Source organism: Protopterus annectens, chromosome 10.part0 (genome assembly GCF_019279795.1).
Source record: "Protopterus annectens isolate FY-2018-M chromosome 10.part0, PAN1.0, whole genome shotgun sequence".
Lineage (NCBI taxonomy): Eukaryota > Metazoa > Chordata > Ceratodontiformes > Protopteridae > Protopterus > Protopterus annectens.
The window spans coordinates 818,460,511-818,485,872 of record NC_056744.1 but is presented as its reverse complement, the minus strand read 5'-3'; the positions used below and the strand labels follow the sequence as shown (position 1 = coordinate 818,485,872).

At 42.6% G+C, this 25,362-nt stretch overlaps 1 protein-coding gene across 5 annotated transcripts in view; it reads left to right on the top strand.

Moving 5' to 3' along the window:
• Window positions 1–25,362, top strand: part of TBC1D4 (TBC1 domain family member 4) — a 2,350,609-nt gene that overhangs the window by 2,208,329 nt on the left and 116,918 nt on the right. The window lies entirely within an intron of this gene.

Below are 25,362 nucleotides of genomic sequence, written 5' to 3'. Positions count from 1 at the left end.
CCTCTGGAAACTCAAGGCATCGGCTTCTGAGGGTGTTTTCAAACCTTCACAACTTACCATTAAAACAACAGCCAAGACAAAAGTACCATTAAAGACAAAGAAACAAGTACAACATTCTCCTGGACAGACCTCCATGCCTAAGAAACAGATGCTTAAAATGGCCGAAGACCTCATTACTCTAATCAGGGGTTCCCATCCCCCTCCTGAGAAAAGGCCTAGGCAGGATACAGACTATGATTCCTCTGATCAGGTTTCCATTTCCTCTGATTCCTCTTCAGATCAGGGATACTCTCTACCCCCCTACGAGGACTCTGATGCTGAAGAATCTATCCCTTCAGCCTCTCCTCCTGAGGATTATTCTTTTGGGGAAACTTTACATACCATGAGGGAACATTTCCATTGGGAAAGTCAGGATTACTCAGAATCCAAGAAAAGGCTCAGGGATTTCCTTTTATTGCCTCAGCACAGGCCCTTGGCTATTCCACCTGAGCTAGATATTGTGGATGATGTGTTCTCTGAATCCAGCTTATCTCCTGATTCTTTGTCCCCTGCACCAGGCAAGCCAGATAGATATTATAGAGTCCCAGACTCTCACAAGTTTCTTTATAAAAACCCTTTGGCTGATCCAGAAACTATTTCCCAGGGTCCAAAAAGGGTTAAGGCTTCCATTGCAAAAAATCCAGTACCCTCTGACGGAGATTCCAGAGCTTTGGATAGATAGGGGAAGAAAGTATGCACTTCTGCAACTTTAGCAGTAAGAGCTTTAAATTGCCAGTTTCACATGCTTAAGTACCAACAATATTTAATGGCTCAGTTAAAACAGAAAATGCTTGCAAGCTCAAAAGCTCCTGATTGTAAAGAAATGCAGGATTTATTGCATGCAGTTGAACAGGTGGGAAAACATACTCTACAATGTGGTTTCGATTCTTTAGAGGCCTCTTGTAGAGCCGCAGTTACAGGTTCTGTGATTCGAAGAATGCTTGGTTAAAAGAACAGAGTTTACTTGATCATGTTAAGGCAAAATTATTGGATGCTCCTTTACAGCATGATACCTTGTTTGGTGTTAAGGCAGAAGAGGTGTTAAGGAAAATGAAGGATAAAGCTAAATCTATGCAAACAGTCAAGGATTTCTTACAGGTACAGCCACCTCGATTTAGCAGTAATTGGCCAACAAAGAATTGGTCCTTTCCAGCGTCAGACAGGCCACAGAGAGGCAGATACAGATGCTCAAGAGGCAGATCTCAACCCCAAGGCTCAAACAGACAACGACAGTGGGGCACCTCAACCTCAAAAGGAGGTGAGGACAAGTCTCAACCTTACAGGAAACAGTCACAATGACTTTCCCCTTCGTACGCCAAGCACTTCCCTTTTGGAAGCCCCCTTAGGGGGAAAACTAGCACTTTTTTCTCAAAACTGGCAAACAATCACCCAAGACAAATGGGTTCTGAATATTGTGTCTCAAGGTTACAAGTTCCACTTTCATACTTTACCAAGGCTAAAAGGAATGCCAGACCTGCCACAAAAATCAATGGGCAGAGGCACAGAAACAAATTTCAGCCCTCACGGACATGAGAGCTATTCAAAAAGTACCACAACAGGAACAAGGACAAGGATTTTACTCAAGACTCTTCCTGGTCCCCAGAAAGGACAAGGCCTGGAGGCCCATACTAGACCTTTCAATTCTAAATACTTACCTGGATATTCCGAAATTCAAAATGTTGACATTACAGCAGCTTCTACCCATGCTGGGCAAGAAGGCTTGGCTTGTTACTCTGGACCTCAAAGAGGCATACCTGTATGCCCCTATTAGACAAAATTGCAGAAGATACCTCAGATTCAAAGCTGGTACAATGCACTACCAATTCTCTGCACTGCCCTTTGGCTTATCTACTGCGCCCAGGGTCTTCACAAAGTGCTGGCACCAGTAATTGCATTTTGCAGACAAAAAGGAATTCAAATATATCCATACCTGGACGACTGCCTCATTCAAGCTGAGACAAAGGACATTCTTCTACAGCATCTGGCGTTTGTAAAAAGGTTGCTAATTTCTCTAGGGTACACAGTAAACGAAAAGAAGTCAAAACTAGAGCCCTCACAACAGATTATATTCCTGGTTGCCAGCTTAAATACAACGGCCCAGATGGCTTACCTCACGCCAGACAAACAAGTTCAACTAACTCAATATTTTCAACTACTGGCAAAAAAGTCCCATCTCCCTGCAAGAAAAATTCTGCAGGCCCTGGGATTCATGGCATCCTGCATACTACTAATACCATATGCCAGACTGCATATGAGGAAATTACAATGGTACCTAAAAAGTGTTTGGACTTAACACTCTCACAGTTTAGAAGCAGTAATACCAATGATTCCCTGCCTACAACAGGAGTTTCGATGGTGGGCACAGGCATGTCACCTAAACAAGGGTCAGCCTTTTACCCTACCCACAGCCAGGCAGATTTTAACAACAGATGCTTCGGATTACGCCTGGCGAGAACACGTGGCAGGAAAATGCATTCAGGGCAAGTGGACCACAGACCAGATGCATCTTCACATCAATCAAAAAGAGATGTTGGTTGTTCAAAATGCCCTAACAGCTTTCAAGGACCTTCTGCATCCAGGACAATTATTATTAAAGACAGACAACACCACAGTAATGTGGTACACAAACAAGCAAGGGGGCACTTATTCTTATCCCCTATGCAGGCAAGCCATGACCTTGTGGAACACAGCTCTAACATATCAAGTTCATCTGCAAGCACAATTCCTGCCAGGAAAGAAAAATAGTCTGGCAGACGATCTAAGCAGAAATATCATGGACCCTCACGAATGGAAATTGAATCCACAAATCTTCAGCATGGTAACGAAAAAATGGGGATGCCCAGACATAGATCTTTTTGCCTCCCCACTGAATTGCCAACTACAAAAATTCTGCACAAGGACTTATCACAAACAAGCATGGAAAGTGGATGCTTTTTTGTTCAACTGGAAAAACCTAAAAGTTTATGCCTTCCCGCCACTGCCTCTCCTTTCAAAGGTACTCCTAAAAGCCAGACAAGAAAAACCACAGATGATCCTGATTGCTGCAGACTGGCCACGCCAGCACTGGTACCCTACCTTAAGGAACTTAGCTCAAGGCCCACCATGGATTTTGCCTCAAATTCTACACCTTCTGACTCAACAAAACAATCAGATCCTGCACGGTCAGCTCAAAACCCTAAACCTGGCTGCATGGCAGATTCATTAGTCAAACAGGCAACACCTCTCTCTAAAGCTGTTATGGATGTCATTTTGGAGGCCAGGAGGCCTAGCACCAGGAAAGCTTACTCAGAAAAATGGAAGAGATTCTGCACCTGGAACCAGGCTCAAAACCTTGACCCTCTAGTTCCAAGCATTCCTCAGATTTTACAATACTTAACTGAGATGCTGGACAGAGGCCTATCCTTCTCATCAATTAAGATCCACGCCTCTGCCATTTCAGCACATTACAACACGGATCCTCCTTTATTCTCTCATCCCTTGCTAAAACAGTACCTCAGAGGGGCTAAAAACATAAGACCGCCCCGGAGAGCACCAACACCAACTTGGGACCTCAACTTTGTTTTGGAAAAACTAACCCTGCCACCTTTTGAGCCAGCCAATACAGCCAATCTAAAATTTTTATCATGAAAAATAGCTCTGCTCCTGGCAGTAACTTCAGCACGAAGAGTCTCAGAGCTACAGGCATTCATGGCAGTGGAACCTTTTATAATTTTTCATCAGGACAGGGTTTCTTTAAGGACAAACCCTACCTTTATGCCAAAGATAGTATCTAGTGTGGCTGTTAACCAAACCATCCATTTGCCAACTTTTTATCCAAACCCTCAGAATAAAGGGGAGAAACTTCTGCATTCTTTGGACATACACAGGCAGCTACACTTCTACTTGGACAAAACAAAAGCTTTCAGGAAAACTGAGCAACTGTTTGTAGCATATGCTGCAGGATCACAGGGCAAGGCTATCTCAAAGCAGACTATATCCAAATGAATAGGACACTGTATACGTTACTGCTACACACAGCATGGAAAATTAGTCCCAAATAACATTAGGCCACATTCCACCAGGGCAACAGCCACTTCAACAGCCTTTCTCAGAGGAGTACCTACCAAGGAAATTTTGGAGGCTGCAACTTGGAGTTCAGTGCACACCTTTACCAAGCATTACCACCTGCCTCTTTACTCTAAATCCAGAGCAGGATTTGCCACTGCAGTTCTGCAGGGCCTCATAGCCAATCCTAAGTCTTTATAGACCAGCCACCCAACCTTAGTTTTGGGATTCTACCCAAGTGTAATGACTGCAGCAGTGTAACACAATGAACATAGTACAGTCTTGTACCTACCATAAATGTAGATGTTCGAGTGTTCACACTGCTGCAGTCCAGGTTATCCTCCCTCCATCCCCTCTGAACTAGCTGGACTATCCTATACAACCTTTGTGGTGTATTTGCTTGTAACTGAAGGTATTGTTTTTATTTTTATATGTATATCTTTTATTAGCAATATGTATTGCCTACCTACTTGGGGGCATCTGACATCTGGGGCAAGAAAAACTGAAGAAAATGGCGTTGGATGCAACTTATATACCCCTGGCGCACTGACGTCAGGGAAGAAGCGACAGCAACCGATGCCGGACCAAGACTTTGGAACTCTGGCCGACCACGGGACCGCCTGATGGCAGGATAACCCCAAGTGTAATGACTGCAGCAGTGTGAACACTCGAACATCTACATTTATGGTAGGTACAACAGTGTACTTTTCTTTCTCTTTGCCTATACTCTGATATCAGTCCTTGACAGGGAAGACAATCTCTAATCTGCAATGCAAATAAATTCTTGCTGTTTTCCAATTCTGTCATCTTTCCCTCTCTAGTTATTTGCTCCCAATACCTTGGTTCCATTGCCAGTTTTCTCCAATAAATTTCAGCCCTCTCTTGCCCATTGTCTATATCCCTAATTGCACTAATCCCTATTGGCAGAATCTCCTTTCTCCATTCTTGTGTTGACATAGTTCTTAGGCTACTTTCTGCTGCTTTATAGATATAATATTCTGTAGAATTATTATTTTCCTTAAAAGCCTGCATCCAAAATCCCAGTCTCCCCTTGTTTCTTGAGCTTCCCCCCTGTTTTATCATCATCCCTTTCCACTTTGAGTTATAGTTTTCTGCTTGTGCTATGTATAGGAGCCTTAACTGTGTAGCTCTAAAATACTCCTTCAAATCAGGTAATCCCACTCCGCCCTGTTCTACTGGAAGAATAAACTTATCCCACTTGACTCTTGCCGTCTTCCTCTCCCAGATAAATTCCTTCAGCTCTTTATTAATAGTTTTCCACAATTTCTCCTCTGGTTGATAAAAATGTGACTGACCTGTGTATAAGACTTATGGGACTAAAAACATTTAACTGCTTATATCTAATTCCACTCCCCACCTGTAAGTAATATTCCTTGCTAAAACTGATTATTTCCCCCAGTATTTCCTTAAGCTCCATTATAGCAGTTTTAGGTGGAATATAAATACATGCCCGTGTGAACCTCCTCCCTTGCCAGTAGTGCCTTAGCACTACAAATCTGCCATTATTATTTTTTATCCTCTTCTGTTACTATTGGAGCTCCTCTTGCAATTAATGTACGTACTCCTCTTTTCCTTTGTCGCAGATATTCCACTGAATAACCATCCTGAGAACCCTTCTTTATCATAGTCACATGCTCAGTTCTTTCCAAGTGTGTCTCCTTTAACATAGCTATTTGCACTATAGATTTTTAATATAGTTCACTAGTCTATTTTTCTGTATTTATCTGTGAGACCATTGGCATTTAAAGACATTACAGAAAACATCATTTTATTAAAAAGTTATTATTCCCACCTTTTATGTATACCACCTTTTCGTTAAACGTTTAGTTCCGTCTTTTGTGTTACATGCATACACTGTTTGGCAGGTTGAACTTTTATATAGTTTCTTCTCATATCCATTTGACATGAGAACCAAACAGTCAATTTCTGTTTATCAGATTGTTTCCATGGAGACATGACAGCCAACTATAGAATTGCTACTAAGTATACATTCATTTGCTAGGAAAAAGCCATGTAATATTCAGTTTTTTTTTTATTTACTTGCTTTCTCTTAAAACTTGTTAATAAATCAATCTGAAGTCTTTAATTCAGTCATTCTCCCATGCAAGAATGAGAAAAAAAGCACACTAATTTTTCTTTTGTCATGCTCTTTTAACCAGGCATTTTTTACATTGCAGTGCCTACATTCCTTAAAACTGGACAAGAAAAAAGAGAGAAGGGAGAAAGAAAGGGAAAAAGGAAAAGAAAAAAGAACAGCAGCATCTATTTACAGTCCCCTTTACATTTAAAATTAAGTGAGAAAACTTTACTTTATAGCATGCAAAGAATACCATACGCCACAAAAATTAGTACTATGAAGAAAAAAAATGTTTCCTTTACTTACAGTTAACTTCCTCCCCTCTCTTCCACTCCCCAAAGCATTTTTCCAAACATTAATGACATGAAGTAGGGCATGTACTTTAGAGTCCCTTACAAGTCCAACAGATTCTGAAAAATTCTAATATTTCCAGATCTTATTGTTCTGTCACATTTCACAGATATAATTATTGCATTGTAATTCCACATTAAGTTACTGTTTTTATTACTGTTCATCTCCATCTCCAAAATCCTGTCTCTACTTAATTCCCAACATACTCTTGATTCTCCTAGTCAACTCTTGTGCTCCCTTCCTTCTCTCCAACATTTTCTGTCGAAACAATGGAAACGGTTTCACAGGTACATTTTCTCTGTGGTCGTTTTTACCGTAATAACAAGAAGCAGAACTAGGATATGTAATATCCAAAGAGGGTAGGACATTAGATGAGGACAGAAAAATAGCGATTTTACAAGCACCAAAACCCACTACCAAGAAGGAAATGATGTCCTTCCTGGGTACGACTAATTTTTGCCGGAGCTGGATTCCAAACTATGCCTTGGAATCTGCACCGCTGACTAACCTGATATATAAAGAGCCTACGGCAGCACAGGATTTGTTACAATGGACACCAGAAGCAGAATCTGCTTTCTGCAAACTGAAACAGTTAATAGCGTCCTCATTAGTTTTAGGATTACCAAACTATCATAAACGTTTTTTCCAAACTGTAGATTGTAAGCAAGGTTATATGACATCAGTGTTGACACAGCAGCATGGGGACAAGCAACACCCTATTGCTTATTATTTATCACAACTAGACCCAGTGGCACGGTCTTTACCTCACTGTGTACAAGCAGTAGTTGCAGCTGCAATGGCAGTACAGGCTTCGGCTTCAGTAGTTTTATTCCACCCTCTCACTTTGAGAGTGCCTCATGCAGTCGCGATTATTTTACTGCAAAAGAAGGTAGCATATCTTTCCCCTGCTAGGCATCTTTCCTGTATGACTATATTGTTGAGCCAACCTCATATGACAATTGAACGATGCACGACTTTGAACCCTTCTCTGTGATTTTCTGTTTTCACACTGGGAGAACTAGAGTTAAACTGTTACTCAATGTCAGCCATCTTGGACATCTCATGCAAACCCTTCCTGCTTGTTTCTTGGCTCATTCTGAGTCGTCTGTTTCTCTATCTCCTTCCAAGAAGTCTTTGAAGAAAGAGAAGATGGATAAAATGAGGGTAAAGACAGGAAAGAAAAATAAATAAAAATAGAAAAGAGAAAATAAAGTGATAAAGAGGTCAGAAAATGACCTGATAAGCTCTCACTTTCAGATGAGCCAGTGCAGAAGGCTGCAAGGCCTTTTGCCTCCTTGTCTCCCAATGTGGAGCAGGCATCAGCACCTCCCCTGTACCATTCCCTGATCCTGTTAGTTCCAACATTAGAGCTGCTTCGGTCCCCATGTTGGAGATTTTTAGCCCTTTTCTGACTGTGGAGCTGGAGTCTTATTAGCTCCAGTATCTCTTCTTTGTCATTATTCCATATCCAGAGTTCTCTCCGCAGCCTTCTTTGTCTTCTCCCAATCTCTCCCCCTGTGGAAGAGCACACAAAGCATCAGTGTAAAAGGAAGCATCTAAATTCTCCTGAGGAGTCATTAACAGAGGATTCTGACCTCAATGAGGGGAAAGTGTCCCCTAAATTTCCCCTCCCGATGATGTCTGTATGAGTGACCTCCTTGAATTGATGAGAGAAAGGGGCAGTTAGACCACCAAATGCCCTTCCCTTAAATATTCAGTTTTGCTTGAGGCCTTTGGTGCAGATCCATGTGTTTTGTCAGCATGACTATGAAAGTGCTTAGGAAACTGACTAAGAAATGTATTGTCTTTTCTCATGAAGTGTATACAAGGCTCTTAACAGAGACATTGAAGTGATATTCTACATGAAATTAAGCTGCAACTGCTGTTTGCTACAGAGTTGTTTCTAGAAGTCATAAACTTAGTCTACAGTTTTACGTAGCATTAGGAGATGAATGTTCTTTCTCTGGGAAAGGCATAATCTGTTGTGTACTCCAAGAAATCCAAAGAATATATGTGCATGCAATATTTTTCAAGCCTTCAAGTGGTCCTCATTGTCTTCCCTTCATTATTGTCTTGTTATGTTATTGTGTTCTGTAAAGAAGTATCTAATACAAGAAATACATCAGAGTAAGATGCAAGAGATGTGTTATATACTCACTTTTGCAGTAGATCTTCATGAATGACTTGGCATTTTCAACATATGTTGTTTCAGTACTTCATTAGAGATATTATCATATTTGATTTGATGTTGTGTCTTCAGTCCATTCCTCAATGTATGGTGTTGCTTTGGCCGCTTTCAAGCTTTGGATGCAGTGCACAGGCTCCTCCCCTTACCCATAATTCCATGTGTTGACCCAACTACCTCAGTTGCTGTTTACCACTACAATCCTAGAATCGATGTGTTGGTGCTCAGTTGTGAAATACGTTTGTTTCTACTGAAAGAATTTTGTATGTTTTTCAGTATATCTTTAAATATTTTTCTGTAAGGATTGTAATTTTTCATAATTCAGAGGAATGTAGAAATCAAGAAAAAGTACAAATAGAAATATTTATGAAGACTTAAGTATGCCAAGATTTAGAAGTAGATAGGCTCAACATTTAACAGTTAAGATAGGAGGAAATACGATAAAAACAGTGATGTATAATCAATCTGCAGGAAAGTCTCCTGGAATAGATTGTATTCCTGTGGAGGTTTGAAATCTAGGAGGGAAGAAAGTGATAAACATCTGGAAGGTTTTGTTTAATAATATTCTAAAAGGAGGGGAAACACCAACATCCTAGAAGAAATCTATGGTGGCTGTAATACCTAAAGATGGTAAAGACTCATCAGACCTAGCTTCATATAGGCCCATTTCAGTTTTAAGTCTTAATTATACAGTGTTTTATTGTTTATGTCTATAGTAGCTAAAAGAATAGCAGAGATGTTGCCAAAATTGATAGATATGGGTCAGTGTGGTTTTGTTGAGGGGAGGAAAACATTTTACAGCATTAATAGGATAATGATGTTCCAGAGAGAAGCAGAATGTAAAAAATACCACTGTTGATGGGCCTTGATGCAGAAAAAGCATTCAACAGAGTAAGCTGAGTTTTTTGTGAATAGGATAGCAGAAGCATTTCCATTCACTGATAGAATAATAATAATGTTAATTAGGAGGCTCTATGAGGGATTGGAGGCAGACATTAAAGTGGGAGGGCTCCTCTCTGATATGTTGTGTCTGAACAGAACCAGGCAAGGGTGTCCTGTTTCCCCTTTGCTGTTTGGATTATATTTAGAGCCACTGGCTAAGAGAATAATGGACTCAGAAATTCAAGGATATAATTTGCATGGCAATCAAGAAAAAAATGGTGTTATGTTGTCCTATCTTGCCTTCATTCTTGCTGGTTGGGTTCGAAACCAAAACCCGGCTCCGACTCGGCCATATACCAAAGCTCGAGAGCTTCTACTGGCTCGAGGCTACAACCTATCCCATGGTGCATAGTGGCTGTTCCCCAGATCTTGTTTGCCGCTTGAAGCTTCAGGATTGTCTTCGCTGGCTCAGGCTAGTAAAATTTAGTATTATACTCTGTTTTTGGATAACTTCTCCTAAAACTTACTATCACATCTTAGTTACTTTTCCCAGTTGTAGTATAGTGCCTTTTTGTGTGATTGTATTATTCTTGGCTTTTTTCCTTTGTGGCTGTCTTTTTGGACCTTGTTTTCTCTCTTCCCCTTATCTAGTTAAAGAATCTGTTTCAGTTAGAGCATTCTTTCACCTTCTTTTCCTCCCTTAAGGAGTCACCATTTAAATTAGAGGTGTCTCCTCGGGTTGGAGGAGATTGTCGTTTAATTTAGAGACTTCTCCTCCTCCCTATACTTTCCGTTTTTTCTTGTAAAAAAAAAAAAAAAAAAACTTTCTATCTTGCTTCTAATTTTTATAGTAGTTTAAAATTTTCTGTTGGGTTATTTTTTGACAGTTAACATATCTAAAGAATCTGTTAAGGAGCGCAAACAATCTGGATTTAAAAAGTGCGATCCATGCACTCAGAAAATGTCTATAACGGAAGGACACACAAGTTGTGTCTACTGTCTTGGACCAGTACATCTCCAAGACTCTTGCTCCATTTGTCATAGTTTCAGTGCAAGGATCTTACAGGAGAGAAAAAATAAGCTCATTTTAAGGGGCTTGTTGAAAGCTGAAGAAGGTAATCAGACCTCAAAACTGGATAAGTCGAAAAAGGCTGTTTCATCAGCTCCTGTGTCTGAGCCGTCAAGCAGTTTCAAAGATACAGCATCCTCGGATCCGAAAGTTATTGGTTCCGACAAATCTGGTCCTCCCTTGGTTCCATCTATCTCCTCGGAACTGTTGCGGAGCTGAAAAAGGAGTCGGTCACCATGCTTGGAGCCTGTTAATTCGTTGCTGCAATCTCCTTTGTTACAGTCTGTGGCAGGTAGCCACAAATCGTCAAGCCATTCCTCTCGATCCTCCAGATTATCAGATGATGATGTGAAGTGGGGTGTGAAGAGGTTGCTCCAGACCCGGGCCCTAGCAGAAATTCTCTCGAGCCCAGCCCATCGGATCGTGGAGCCGACAACTGTACCTCGGATAACGTTGATTCCTCCTCCAACTCGGACAAGTTCAGACACAAAGAGTATGGAAGATGTTGTGCTGCAACCGGCAGAGCCAGTAATCACTCCTGATATCTCGGCTCTGCTATCTGCTCCGATCTCGTCGATGTTGTCTTCCAGTGAGGAATCTGGGGGTTGACACTCCCTGGTCGGCTCCGGGGAGAGAGTCTAGTCAGATCCATGTCGGAACCAGCTCTCCCACTCGGCGCTTTCCCTGCCCATAGGGACCGGAGTCTCTTTCGGGCCAGGATTGTGGTGCCTTTGAGTTGATGCGGAGTGTGCTCTCCACTGACTCTGCTCCACCTTTGCCACCAACCTCTCTTCCACCAAAAGGGCTGGTGTCCACCTCTTCATCATCCCTCCATCACCCCCAGAGTAGAATGTCAGTGCCCCAGGAAACCCCAATGGGTGGAACCTCTTCTTCCGATACCTCCCCAGAACATCCCCCCAAGGAGGTCCCTCAGAAGAGACAGTGTAAGAGGAAGCACGTAGACTCCCCTGAGTCTGTCACTTCTGACACTGACTTGGAGGATTCAGAAGGTTCCCCACAGTTGCCCTCTGAGGATGTCTCTTTTTCAGACATCCTGGAGATCCTTAAGCAGAGGGGCGGCTGGAAGTCCCTTTCCCCTTCTGACGATTAGTCGGTTTACCTGGAGGCATTTGGCTCTTGCCCTTCCACCTCTTGGGTGTCTCCACTTTTCGACCCTCTCCTGGGTGTAGTGAGTCGGAAGGTGTGGGACTCTCCAGAATCAGTGGACCCCATTCCGTGGAAGCCAAATAAATTTATTATGGCCCCAGAAGACAGGCAGTATCTAAGTAAGGGAGTTCCAGTAGATGCGATGGTGGTGGCGGTGGCCACAAAGAAGGAGTTAGCTAAAACTTCATCATCTGTCCATCCACCGAACAAGGAGTCTTGCACGATGGATAGGTACGGGAAGCATACTTTCTCCTCAGCGGCCTTTACCTTGCGGTCACTGAATTATTTGTCACATTTCACCCAACTTCAGAGGGATCTCCTAAAAGAGCTGGGAGATCCCCTACAAGGTGCTACACCCCAGGAATTACTGGATAAGATTAATTATCAGCTTGCGACCATAACCTTTCTTATCCATTGTATCCATAAGTTTGTTTTGCTCTTTATATTGTTAACTTGTCTCTATTTGTATGTTTTGTTCGGGGCTTTTCCCCTCGGGTCTCCACTGAGAATGGGTAATTTCTTACCCATTTGGATGAACCCAGTTAACAAATGTGAAATAAATAAATAAATAAAAATAAATAATTCCTACATGCACCTCATTTCCTATGCAGCCGATGGAGCGAGCAGGACAGCAGGCACAGGAATAGCTTTTCGGAGACATTCCTGGATGCGCCTTTGCGAGTTTGCTGAACCCTTCAGATCTTCCTTCATTGATGCCCTCTTTGATGGCTCATCCTTGTTCAGGCCGAAAGTGAAAGAGACTCTCACCAGGAGCCAACAAGATGGTAAGACTCTGTCTGCTGTCGGAGTCTGTTTTTCTGCCCCTACCAGACCTTATTTTAAAGGTCAGAGGAGTGGAAAGATGTAGTTCTGGAAGTACAAAGGAGCCTTATCTGATGTTCGTGGTGATCCTTCCCCCAGGGGCAGAGGGGGAAATAACAATGGAAGACACCATCCACGTGGCAGAGGGGGTCCGCAGAACCAGGGTGACAGAGATACTTTCTCTGGTTGGCCCTTCCAGTGCTCCTGAAAGGAGGGCCCGACTGTCCACCTCTGGAGGCAGTCGAGGGGAGGCTATCACTGTACCCAGAAGCCTTGCTGAATTTGACTCAAGACAAATGGGTACAGTCCATTATATCCAGGGGTTACAACATTCCCTTTCATTGTTCATCTCATCCATCAAAGTTTATCCCAGGCATTCCACCCAGTTAAAAGGATCAAGCAACCCTAGAAATTCAAATGTTGCTAGAAAAAAGAGTCATCCAAGAAGTCCCTGCAGACCAGCTAGGATATGGAATTTACTCAAGGTTCTTTTTAGTTCCAGAAAAGACAGGGGACTGGAGACCCATATTGGATCTCAGCAGACTTAACAAGTCGGTGAAGAAGTCAAAGTTCCGGATGGTAACACTGCAGTCTATACTCCCATTTCTAGGACAAGACAATTGGATGTGCTCTTTAGATCTTCAGGATGTGTACTACCACATAAAGATGGACAGGCGCTCCAAAAGATTTCTATGCTTCGGGCTGGGAGCCAGTCATTACCAGTTCAAAGCTCTGCCCTTTGGACTCACCACAGCTCCCAGAGTGTTTTCCAAATGCATGGCAGTAGTCACAGCTCATCTGAGACGTCAAGGATTCTAGGTGTTTCCATACTTAGATGACTGGCTCCTAACTGCCACCACCAAGCAGCTACTAATCAAAGCCAGGGACTACAACATCCATCTATTCTCAAAACTAGGCATTACTATAAATGCAGAAAAATCTGCCTTGTTGCCATCACAGCGTATTAACTTTATAGCTGCAGATTTAAACACAAATGACATGTTGGCAAAACTGCCTCAAGAAAGGATACAAACGTTACACAGTCAAGTGCTTATCTTACTCAACAAGAAAAAAGTACAGGTACTCAAAACGTAAACCATGCACTCCTTCAGCTGACCAACTACCAGCTGAATATCTGAAGCTAGCATCAGCAGAACTAGCATACCCTGTCTCCATTTTAATTAACAGAACAATAACCGAATCTACTATCCCTTCCCTCTGGAAAGTCTCCCATATCATTCCTCTGCATAAAGGAGGAAACTCTAATGAACTTTCTAATTTCCGTCCTATAGCCTTATTATCACCATTATCTAAAATCATGGAGTGTTGTATACACCAACAACTTTTACATCATCTTTTACATAATAGCCTACTTTCAGACTCCCAACATGGCTTTAGACCTTTCCATAGCACTTCCACTGCTCTTCTCTCCTTCACAGACATTATCAACAAAAATCGCAATAATAACCTATACTCTTCTGCTTTGTTTCTTGACCTCTCTAAAGCCTTTGATATGGTCAACCATCAACTTTTGCTAGACACTTTGAAATCTCTCTCACTTGAACCTTCGGCATTGCACTGGTTTGACTCTTATCTGAAAGATAGACAACAAGCTGTCCTTTGGGACAGCCATCTCTCCTCTCAGCTCCCGATCACTATTGGTGTCCCACAAGGATCCATCTTAGGACCCCTTCTCTTCTCCATATTTATAAACAACCTGTCTATTTCACTCCCAACACCCTCATGTATTCAATATGCAGACGATTCAACTCTCATCTGTTCTGCTGTATCTCCAGCTGAACTTCATTCTTCCACCCAAAAAGTCTTTACAGCAGCAGAAAAATGGTTCCAAGATATCTGTCGCCTCCTTAATCCCAAAAAAACTAAATTATTACTTTTCTCTCCAACCCTTAAATCTGCCCCTCTTTCCTTTTCTATTGTGTCTGACAATGGCACTATCATTACACCTGATAGCTCCACTAAACTACTAGGTGTTACAATAGATAATCAACTAAACTTTGATTATCACATTGACCTAACTATCAAAACTGTTAATAAAAAGATAGGTGCCCTCTATAGACTTAAGCCCTTTCTAACAGCAACCATCAGGGTGTCTTTAGCCCAAACTCATCTTATCTCTACATTATTATATGCCTCCCCATCTTTTATAAACCTTTCAAAATCTAACCTTCAGAAACTGGCCAAAGCCTACCACAGCATTGCCAGGTTTGCTACAGGTTCCCCATTTCTCACACATCATTGTGTTAATCTCAAAAAGCTTGACTGGCTTGAACTTCAAAATCTCATTCTCCTACATCAATTAGTTATTACCTATAAAATTCTCCATTACCCTTCTAATACACCCATACTAAATAACCTTGTTGTCCCTTACAGGAATCTTACTTCCCTTCGCTCAGCTAACAAATTACTAGTGGCCACCCTCAAAACACACAGTAAAGCTGGGCTCTCCTTGTTTACAAATACCATTGGCTCATACTGGAATAAACTTCCCATAGAACTGACCACTCTAGGCTCTTCACAACTTTTCAAAAAACAACTAAGAAACTATTTTAAAACTCACTGGCTATGCCCTTGCTCAAATCCTGACTGACCTCAGCTTCCATCACTCCTTTCATCTCTTCCCACTACTCTTCTTCATGTCCCTATCACTACCATTACCCCTCCTCTGTAGTTCACCTACCATCCACTTGGATATTACTTTTCCCATAAATTTACTTCTCTTTATATTACTGCAACCTATCATCTCACCTTGTATCTAAATCACCCAGCTGATGAAATCTGTTTCTTAAAACTAGTGCCCTGACACAAAATGTTTATCAAAATTGTTAATACTGTAAATAGTTGAATAGAGTCTTGTGTGAGTTACTGCTTTATTTCTTCTTTAATTACTCTTGCTGAGATTTTGAAATAGAAATCCTCACTCTATGTTTGGTTTTGATATATTACTTTTTCACTGTTACTATGCTACTTGGGAATAGTTTGTTACATGCTTATAATTCTATCTTATTGTGCTATTTTTATTTACTAGTATATAGTGGAGCTTTTCTCCTCGGGCCTCTGCTGAAAATGGACATGTATCCAGCCAGACTAGCCCGGTCAACAAATGTAAAATAAAAATAAATAATAAAAATAAAAGATTTGCCTTCAATGTCCTAGGCTCTATGGCAGCGACAATAACACTAGTTCCCCTGGCAAGACTTCACATGCAAGTACTACAGTGGCTACTCTTCGCTTAGTGGTTCATACAAGAGTTACCCATGTCTCAAGATTCTCATTACAGATTCCTGCAAAAGGGACTTGCTTTGGTGGATCCAGTCCACTCAGGTAACAATGTTTGTACTTCCCCAGCCTGTCGCTACAGTAACCACGGATGCGTCCTAGATAGGGTGGGGGACATTATCTGGGACAGATGGTCCAAGGGGGTTTGGAAAGATCACGAGTACCATTTGCACATCAATATCCTAGAGATGAGGGCGGTGTTTCTGGCGTTGCAAGCATTTCAGATCTCTCTTCCCATGGGGACTATCGCAATTCAGACAAACAATATGTCAGTGGCATGGTACAGCAACAAACAGTGGGGGACCAGATCCTATCCCCTATGTCGAGAGGCCCAGAGAGTTTGACAATGGATGATATCTTCTCAATGTTTTCTGATGGCAACACACATCCTGGGGAAATCCAAAGTCATAGCAGACAGGCTAAGTAGAGCAATTCTCATGCCTCATGAGTGGTCCCTGAATCAGGAAGTTGCAAATCAAATTTTTCACAAATGGGGCCAGCCTTGCTGTGACCTTTTGGTCACTCACTTCAATGCCAAATGCAGCAACTACTTTGCCCTCATTTCCCCTCCGGGAGAGTCACCGAGGGATGCATTCACCCACGATTGGCCCCCGGGACTTCTTTATGCTTTTGCCCCATTTCGTTTGATTCCAAAAGTTATTCAGAAAGCTAAGTCATTGAGTCGCAGGTTAATTCTCATTACTCCATACTGACCTCATCAGATTTGGTTCCCTTTCCTTTGGCCCCACATTCAGGAGGACCCATGGATTCTGGACCCAGTGCCGGATCTTCTGACGCATTAGTCAGGAACGCTCCATCCTGCCCTTCAGAGCCTCAAGCTGACACCTTGATTTTTCCACTTCCAATCTTAGTCAGGCTTCCCGAATTATCCCCTGCAGTGTGCCACATTTTGGTCTCCTCGCACAAAAAGACAACTAGGAATCTTTACGCAAGCAAATGGAAGAGGTTCTCTTGTTGGGTGGGCAAAAAACACATAGATCCTTTTACAGCCTCTATACCTGCAATTTTGGAAATCTTGACAGAAATCTTTAATCAAGGAGCAGCGGTGGCCACTATTCGAGTTCAACTAGCCACTGTTTCGAATTATCATGTGGGGGAACTCGGATCCAATGTAATGTCCCACAAGTTATGCAAGGCCTTCCTCAGGGGTACATTTCTGTTAAGACCTCCTGTAAGAGAACCTCCTCACCCATGGGATCTAAATTTAGTATTATCAGCGTTGATTCTTCCTCCCTTCGAAACAGCATCCTCTTGTTCATTAAAATTTTTATCCTGGAAAACTCTCTTTCTAACAGCAGTTACCTCAGCTAAGAGGGTTTTAGAGTTGCATGCCTTATCCATCCGTCCTCCCTATTTGATCTTCCACAAAGATAGAGTTTCCCTCAGAACAAATCCCGCCTTCTTACCAAAAGTCTGTTCTGAAACAAATTTAAACCAATCTATAGAACTGACTGTGTTTTTTCCTAATTGTAGCAACAAGGCAGAATATAAGCTTCACCAACTGCGTTTTTATTTACACAGGACGAAAGATTTCAGAAAATCAGATCAATTGTTTGTATCCTATTCAGAAACAAAAAAAAAAACGGCTGGGTAGTCTCAAAAGTTACTTTGTCCAAATGGCTTACTGAGATTATCAAATATGTTTATTACTCTCATAGTAAAGAACTGCCAGGGAAAGTGAAAGGACATTCAACTATAGTGGTATCTACTTCCAATTTGTGTTGCTGCTACATGGGTTAATCCTCACACCTTTATGGATTAATCCTTACACCTTTATCTCTCATTACAAAGTAGATGTGGCCTCCCAGAACAGGGCATCCTTTGGTTCCACTGTCCTGAAGAGTTTATTCCCTTGAGCCACCCAAGAGAAAGGTGCTGGGGACTCTGTCCCAACCAGCAAGAATGAAGGCAAGATAGGACAACATATAAAGAAGTTATGTACTCACCATAATGTTCCATGTTTTTGTTGTCCAGTATTTTGCCTTCATTCTTGCATCCCACCCAGCCATCCCTCTCCTGGAGGATCTAGAGGAATTTTTACGATTGGCAAATTTGGTCTGATTCCCATTTTGCCTTTCTTTTACCTTTATGACCAATATATTTTCATATATTTTCTCTTTCTGTATGTTAAACATATCATAGGGAGCTCTCTCCCTCAAACGAGATCTGGGGAACAGCCACTAAGCACCATGGGATAGGTTATAGCCTCTAGCCAGTAGAAGCTCTCGAGCTTTGGTATACGGCCGAGTCAGAGCCAAGTTTCAACTTCAAACCCAACCAACAAGAATGAAGCCGAGGTACTGGACAACAAACATGGAACGTTATGGTGAGTCCATAACTTCTTTTTTTTTTTACTTGCAGACAATGTTATTTTGTACCTGATAAATTGTATTTGAAGTAGTGAATATTGTAACAGAGAGGAAAGACCTGGAAAAGGGTAGGAGCAAACTGCATTGAAAAAAAATGGAAATTGTGGGGACAATACATGCCAGAATAATGTTTTGTAGAAGGAGTGAGGTTTAAGGAAAGCCAAGAATTGAGCAGTGTATGTGATGTATAATGTTTATAACTGTGAACATGTCAACATGGATGTTCATCGTGTTACACTGCTGCAGTCATTACACTTGGGTTATCCTGCCGTCAGGCGGTTCCCCAGTCAGCCTGAGTTCCAAAGTCTTGGTCCGGCATCGGTTGCTGTCGCCTCCTCCCTGACGTCAGTGCGACAGGGGTAGATAAGATGCAGCCAACGCCATTTTCTTTAGTCTTTCTTGCCGCGCGGTGCCCGAAGCAGAAGCAGTTTGCAAGTGCCGGTCGGCTGACGCATGAGATTTTCATTCCGAATCCAGAAGCGAAGTCTTCTAAAAAAGCTAAGTATCCCATTGGGGAAACTTTTTCTTGCCTCAGACCGATGTCAGTAAAAGTTAATAACTGTATTTCTTGTGGGAAGCAAATACCTCATAAGGATTTCCACTCCTGTTGTATTCCATGCCTAGGCCCTGACCACGACATCACTGGTTGTCGGTTTTGTGCTAGGTTTAACAAGCGCACTATTAAACGTCGGTTTGATTTTGCCCGACATTATTTTGGAAGAAAATTCAATTACACCATGCCGTCGGAACTTCCGACGACCGCAATGCATAAAAAGCGCAAGGACAAGGACAGGCATCCGAGGCCCAAAACTGATGACAGGGCCTCTTCTAGGCCAGTCGCCGGTTCTCCGGTTTTCAGCGAGGTGCCTACGCAGCCCCTGACGACCGCTTCCGCAGAACCACAGACCGCCTCCAACTCTCACGTGGAGCTGGCTGGGCCTTCGGACGCACTAGGTTTTCAGCTTTCCGATCCTAACCCTACAGAGGGAACCGAAGAGGGTGTTTTCAGACCTACCCAGTTAACCATTAAACCCTCTGCTAAGTCTAAGCCCCCCTTAAAAGCAGAGAAACAGACACAACTCTCTCCAGGACAGGCTTCCATGCCTAAGAAACAAATGCTAAAAATGGCCGAGGACCTAATCACCCTGATCAGGGGGTCCCATTCCCCTCCTGATAAAAGGCCCAGACAGGATGCAGATTATGAATCTTCCGACCAGGTGTCCATTTCCTCAGACTCTTCCTCGGACCTAGGATATTCCTTACCCCCTTATGAGGATTCTGATGCTGAGGAATCAATTCCATCAGCCTCTCCGCCTGAGGATTACTCCTTTGGGGAGACCTTAAATACCATGAGGGAACATTTCCATTGGGAAGGCCAGGATTATTCAGAATCCAAGAAAAGATTCAGAGACTTCCTTTTATTGCCCCTCAACACAGACCCCTTGCTATCCCGCCAGTTTTAGATATTGTGGATGATGTGTACACTGAATCCAGTTTAAACCCTGACTCCTTATCCCCAGCCCCAGTTAAACCTGATAGATATTACAGAGTCCCTGACTCTCACAAATTTCTATACAAAAGCCCTGTTGCTGACCCTGAAACTATTTCTCAGGGACCCAAAGGGATTAAGACCTCATCAGCAAAAAAAAAAACAGTTCCATCTGACAGAGATTCCAGAGCATTAGACAGATGGGGAAAGAAGGTATATACGTCTGCAACTTTAGCAATGAGAGCCAATGAACTGCCAATTACAGAAATTCTGCACAATGAGCTACCATCCACAAGCATGGAAAGTGGATGCCCTCTCATTCAGCTGGAAAAAACTACAAGTATACGCTTTCCCTCCTGTACCTCTCCTTCCAATTGTACTCATAAAAGCCAGGCAAGAAGAGCCAAAGATGATCCTGATTGCACCAGACTGGCCACGCCAGCACTGGTACCCAGTCTTAAAGAGCTTAGCACAAGAACCACCCTGGATTTTGCCTCAAATCCCACAGTTGCTGACACAGCACAACAATCAGATACTTCACAGCCAGCTAAAGACCTTAAATCTAGCTGTATGGAAAATTCCTTAGTCAAGCAAGCAGTGCCTCTCTCCAAAGCTGTTATGGATGTCATTCTGGAGGCCAGAAGGCCTAGCACCAGGAAGGCATACTCAGATAAATGGAAGAGATTCTGTGCCTGGAACCAAGTGCACAGCCTTGACCCTCTTGTCCCAAACATTCCTCAGATACTTCAATACTTAACTGAGATGCTGGACAAGGGCCTCTCCTTTTCATCCATCAAGATCCACGCCTCAGCTATTTCTGCTCATTACAACACGGATCCACCAATTTTTTCTAATCCTTTGCTCAAACAGTACCTCAGAGGGGCTAAAAACATAAGATCGCCCCGTAGAGCACCTACACCAACTTGGGACCTCAACTTTGTTTTGGAAAAATTAACTTTACCTCCTTTTGAGCCAGCTAACACAGCAGAATTAAAATACATCTCTTGGAAAACTGCTCTGCTACTGGCAATAACATCAGCAAGAAGAGTTTCAGAATTACAGGCACTAATGGCAGTGGAACCATTCCTCATCTTCCACCAGGACAGGGTGTCTTTAAGAACTAACCCTACGTTTATGCCAAAGGTGGTATCAAGTGTGGCTCTAAACCAAACTATTCACTTGCCAACTTTTTATCCAAAACCACAGAACAATGGGGAGAGACTACTACATTCTTTGGACATTCACAGGCAGTTACGCTTCTACTTGGACAAAACCAAAGCTTTCAGAAAATCTGAGCAATTATTGGTAGCATATGCTGCAGGAGCACAGGGAAAAGCCATTTCAAAGCAGACTATTTCAAAATGGATAGGACACTGTATACGTTTCTGCTATACCTACCATAGGAAACCTGTACCTAGCAGCATTAGATCTCACTCCACCAGGGCAACAGCCACTTCAACTGCCTACCTCAGGGGAGTACCTACCAAGGATATTTTGGAAGCAGCTACATGGAGTTCTGTGCATACCTTCACCAAACATTACCATTTGCCTTTATACTCCAAATCCAGAGCTGGCTTCACCACTGCTGTACTGCAGGGCCTTATAGCGACCCCTAATGCCGTATAGATCCAGCTTCCCTACCTCAGCTTTGGGATTCCACCCAAATGTAATGACTGCAGCAGTGTAACACAATGAACATAGTACAGTTTTGTACCTACCATAAATGTAGATGTTCGAGTGTAAACTCTGCTGCAGTCCAGGTTACCCTCCCTTCTTCCCCTCTTACTTTCTGGTACTTACCTAGGTCATCTACCCTTTATTACCTATGGGGAGTATTTGCTGGTAATTAAAAATGGTTGTTTGCTTTTCTTTTGTATATTTTACTAGCAATTTGAATTGCCTACCTATTTGGGGGCACCTGACATCTGGGGCAAGAAAAACTGAAGAAAATGGCATTGGCTGCATCTTATATACCCCTGTCGCACTGACGTCAAGGAGGAGGCGACAGCAACCGATGCCGGACCAGGACTTTGGAACTCAGGCCAACTGGGAAACTGCCTGACGGCAGGATAACCCAAGTGTAATGACTGCAGCAGTGTTTACACTCGAACATCTACATTTATGGTAGGTACAAAACTGTACTTTTGCTTTCTTTTATGTAAATGAATGTTTGCCTATGTCTTAAGTTATAATTTAATAAAGGTGGTTAAAAAAGGATTGTCCCATTTCCTTTTATCTGCTCCTTTCCTAAGCTCTTTTCTTTTTCTTCTCTTTAGGCATTATTTGTCTTTTCTTTTTCCCCCAAAAAAAGAAAAATTTTAACACCTGTATAGCACTATATACAGATAATATTTTTACTGTTATTATGCATTATGTTGTTAGCTGACTGTGTGTTCTATATTGGTTTGTCATCTTAGTTTTCCTTTTTTTCAAGGATAATGGGCAAACTGTCCAGTATTAAAAAAAAGTGTGGCTTTTACACACAAGATACCAAACTTGGGTGCACATGAGGCCCCTCACATTTGGACACCACCTGCTCCATTTGTGAAGCCTTCTGCCAATCGGCCATTGTTGAAAGAAGAAGGAAGTCGGTCTTGAAACAGCTTCTCCTAGCCCCTGCAGGAGAGAGCACTTCTTCAGTTTCTTCAAAACCTTCCTCTTTCCTTTCTAAGTAATCAGCTGAAAAGCCTAGGGAAAAAGAAGAATCTAAAACCTCGAGGAAGAGTTCTGAGGATCATTTGTCTTCCTTGGATTGGGCTTCTCCAGTCGCTAAACCTTTGGAACCAGTGCTTTTATCAGATCTGATACTCATCAGATCCAGCACTTCTCTAATTTTCTCACTGGAGCCTGTATCTCCTGTGCTCCATTCCCAATTCCTACAGGAAAAATAGTGCAGTCATTCTAGATCCTCCTCCTCTGCTGTTTCATCCTTTTGGTCAGACAAATCTTCCAGGAGCCATACTGAAGCAGATGTGGACAAGTTATTCAGGAGATTCCCTTGGACCCAGATTCAGTGTGGGGGCCTCCTGGCTGTGGCCTTCACCAGGGCCAGGGAAATTATTTCTTCCCCACATTCAGTAATTGCTCCTTCTCTGACCTGGCCTTTCAGATTGGAGCTCTTGGATCCAACATCAGTCTAGGGCAAGTCTGCATCAGAGCCTAGACTTTGGTCCTCAGTGCTGATGACTTCTTTGATTCAGAGCCATATGAGTCTCAGCTGAATGGTCTTCAATTCTGACAAGGTAGGTTTGAAACTGAGGTCTTTGGAGCAGTTCCTCCCTATCAGAGACTCTGCTTTAGACAGTTCCTCTTTGACATCAGCCGTGGACTGTAGCCATGAGGTGTCTGCCTCCTTTGGGGCATCAGCTGCTAGGACCCAGTTCCCTGGACCTGTATCAAGCTGTATCAAGCTCAGATTTCATTGCTTTTCAGAGGGTATGAGAAGACTAACTTCTCAAGTTTGGATCCACCCCCCCCCCCCAAGGATCTCCAGGGGTCAGGACTCTACTCTTCTTGTAACATTTGGACAGAGAGCGACCTAAAGTCTTGCACTGGCTCCTATGGCAGAGACTACCTCAGCTTCTGAGTCCTCCTCAGAGCATCCCACTGAGGAGGTGCAAAGGAAGCATTTGTACAAAGGTAGGCACCTGGATTCCCCCAAGAAATGGTCTTCCTAGCTGCATTCTCTGCAAGAGTGTGTCTTTAATGAACCTTTTGTTTCTGGTCCATCTATGTCTTGGATAGTTCCACACATGCATGAGATAATAGACTTCATCTCTAATTGGGTGTGGAAAGAGCTGGACACAGCTGAATCCAAAAAACAGACAAGTTCCTCGATGCTTCCAGAGATCTTCCCCATTGGAGAAGTGCCCATTTGTGGATTTCCATGGTAGTGGCAGCAGCCACCAAGAAAGAACTGACAGAAAAAGGTTCCTCTGTCCTCCAAGCAGGGAGGCTCTTACATTGGACAGATTTGGAAAGCATGTCGACACCTCATCTACATTTTCAATGAGGGCATTGAATTATTTCACACATGTTGCACATTTTCAGAGAGATTTGACCAAGGAGATCTACAAATTTCTTCCAGGAATGCTGCCTGTGGATCAAAAATGCTCAGCAAGCTACCCTCCAGTCCTTGTCTCATATCTGTATGCATCTTATCTCCAGTGCCAAAGAGGGCCATCTAGAACAGTGAGCACAGGCCTTTACATCAAGAGACATTCTTGGATGAGGGTGTGCAAATTTGTTGAATATTTTAAGCTGTCATTTGAGAATGTCTTTTATGATGGATCAACACTCTTTGGTCCTAAAGTGAAGGACACAATCTCTAGAAGTAAAAATGAAAGTACATCACTTTCTGCTGTAGGGATCAAATTTTCCACTCCTTAAAGAACCTTTTTCAGGAGTCAAAAAGGTGCTAAGAAAATTTTTTTTCACCTGATACTTTTAGAGACAGATCCCCCAGCAGCAGGGTGAACTGTTGTAATGGACATCACCCTAAGGTCAGAGGTGGTCTGCAGAATCAAGGCTTCAGATATCCTTTCTCTGAGAAGCCTTTTCAGCACTCCTGAACAGTTGCCCTACTGCTGCACTCTGGAGGCAGTTGGGGGTTGGGGGGCACTTATCCCTGCATCTGACAACCAGGATCTCCATCATTCAAGACAAATGGGTGCAGAGGATAATAAAAAGAGCCTACTTCATCCCTTTCCACACACACCCTTTAGCCCCAAAAAAACTTCCTGATGTCTCATCGTCACAAAGAGAAGTGGCTGCTTCAGAGGAAAAGAAGCTTCTGAACAATTAAGTCATCCAAAGGGTTGCAGCAGAGCAAAGAAGATCCAGAATTTACTCAAGGTTCTTTTTAGTGTTAAAGAAAAATGGGGACTTAAGGCCAATTCTGGACCTAAGTTACTTGAACAGTTTTATAAGAAAATGAAATTCTAGATGGTCATGGTATAGTCAATTCTCTCTCTTCTGAGAGAGAATGACTAGATGTGCTTGGTAGATCTTCAGGGTCCATACTACCATATAAAGATGGACAGACACTCCATGAAATACCTTCACTTCCAGCTAGGAACCAGCTATTTTTAAGTTCATAGCTCTGTCCTTTGGTCTCACCACAACCCCCAGGTGTTCACCAAATGTATGGCAGAAGTAGTAGCTCATCTCCAGCTGCAGGGGTTCCTTGTATTCCTTTACTTAGATGACTGGCTTGTCACCAACCCTACCAGGGATCTACTTACCCATGCCAGGAACTCCTTTTCCACCTGTGTTCAGAACTAGGCATTATGGTGAATTTAACAAAGTCCAAACTTTGTCCATTTCAGTCTTTAAAGTTTATAGGAGCTCAGCTGGACAAAAGGCTTCAAATTGCAAAACCTTTCCAAGCAATGATCATATCCCTTCACCATCAATCTGTAACCATCTTATCCTGTCAGAAGCCCCCAGCAAGAATGATTCGTCATTTTTTAGGATCCATGGCAACTTTGATCACCCTGGTTACATTGGCCAGGTACTGCACGAGAG